The following is a 1,844-nucleotide window of genomic DNA, read 5'->3' as shown; positions in this document are numbered from 1 at the left end:
CCAAGAGTTCATATTAATATCTATGTCTAAGTATAAACACTTTTAAACCTTTAAAAGCATCATAGATTTTGCAAATTCAAAAACTTGAAAAATTTGCATTTTAGCCAGGTGGTAGTAGTGCACAACTTTAATTCCAGCACTCTGGAGGCAGAGGCAGGTGAATCACTGTGAGTTTAAAGCCAACAGTGACAATAATTTTGTTTCCAATGTCTGGAATTCACCCATGATCTCTTCCTCCTCTCCTTCCATCTCCTCCACCTTTTCCTCCTCCTCCTTCTACTATGAAGTTAGTCAGCATTTATGAGATGTCCCAGTTAGTAAATAGAGCATTGGAATAGACTGAGAATGAACCTCATTGTCTGATGTTACTGAGATAATTGTGTGTAAGGTAAGATCATGAAAGGAGAAAGTGCTATAGACAACAATAACGCCAATTACCCTCTAGAAATATTGTGTTTATTTGTGGAAAAATGAAATGAAAATTGAGAGCAATAATTATAGAGTCATCCATTTCAAAAGAGTTAACCATCTTTAACATTTAACAAATATTGGGCGAAAGAGATTGCATAGATGGTAAAGGCTTTTGTCACCAAGCCTAACAACCTGAGTGAGATGTCTGGAATCCACACAGTGGGCCACTGCATGTGACCTCCAAAACACACTGTGGCATGCACGTCACCACATGCACACAGAGACATCCATACTCTAACAAATAAAAACATAATTTAGCTCTTTGCCCCATCTCCAGCGAGAATGAAGACCATTCTCAGCAACCAGACTGTCGGCATCCTGGAGAATGTGGACGTCAGTCTGAAGGGGCGCACGGTCATAGTGAGGGGCCCCAGAGGAACCCTTCGGAGGGACTTCAACCACATCAACTTGGAGCTCAGCCTCCTTGGCAAAAAGAAGAAGAGGCTCCGGGTTGACAAATGGCGGGGTAACAGAAAGGAACTGGCCACTGTCCGAACCATCTGCTGTCATGTTCAGAACATGATCAAGAGAGTCACACTGGGCTTCCGCTACAAGATGAGGTTTGTGTATGCTCACTTCCCCATCAACGTCGTTATGCAAGAGAATGGGTCTTTGGTTGAAATCCGAAATTTCTTGGGTGAAAAATACATCCGCAGGGTTCGGACGAGGACAGGTGTTGCTTGTTCTGTCTCTCAAGCCCAGAAGGATGAGTTAATCCTTGAAGGAAATGATATAGAACTTGTTTGAAATTCAGCGGCTCTGATTCAGCAAGCCACAACAGTTAAAAACAAACAAAGATATCAGGAAGTTTGTGGATGGTATCTGTGTGTCTGAAAAGGGAACAGTACAGCAGGCTGATGAGTAAGACCTAAGTTACCCAGTTCCAGAAACAAGATCCTGAACTTAAGTATAATTTGGGGTGTCTTTTGGGACAATAAAGGCTTGTATTGATAAAAAACATAATTTAGCAAAAATAAAACAAAACAAAAATTGCTATTGAATAAATCATTTGTTGTTTGTTTTGTTTTTATCAAGACATGGTCTCATAATGTAGCTCTGGCTATTCTGGGACTCACTATGTATACCAGGCTGGCCTCAAACTTACAGAGAACGGACTACCTCTGCCTCTCAAGTGCCAGGATTAAAGGTGTGTGCTAATATGCCCATCTTGAATTAGTTTTCTTAATCCTATTAAATCTTTCAGCATTTTTGTGTTACTAAAACTGTGTGCATGTGTATGTGTGTGTGTATGTGTGTGTGTGTGTGTGTGTGTGTGTGTGAGAGAGAGAGAGAGAGAGAGAGAGAGAGTAATTTTGGCTCAATGCTTGTTTTGGCTAATTAATTATAGAGATGTATGCCTATACTGTAGTGAA

General features: G+C 40.6%; 1 pseudogene; it reads left to right on the top strand.

Annotated features, from left to right (window-relative positions):
- Positions 1-753: 753 nt before the first annotated feature.
- Positions 754-1,422, top strand: LOC101822657 (annotated as a pseudogene).
- Positions 1,423-1,844: the final 422 nt, after the last annotated feature.

The sequence above is a fragment of the Mesocricetus auratus genome, unplaced genomic scaffold, assembly GCF_017639785.1.
Source record: "Mesocricetus auratus isolate SY011 unplaced genomic scaffold, BCM_Maur_2.0 Super-Scaffold_100013, whole genome shotgun sequence".
NCBI classification, from domain to species: Eukaryota; Metazoa; Chordata; class Mammalia; order Rodentia; family Cricetidae; genus Mesocricetus; species Mesocricetus auratus.
Note: the sequence above shows the minus strand (reverse complement) of the source record. Positions and strands in the feature narration are given on the sequence as shown.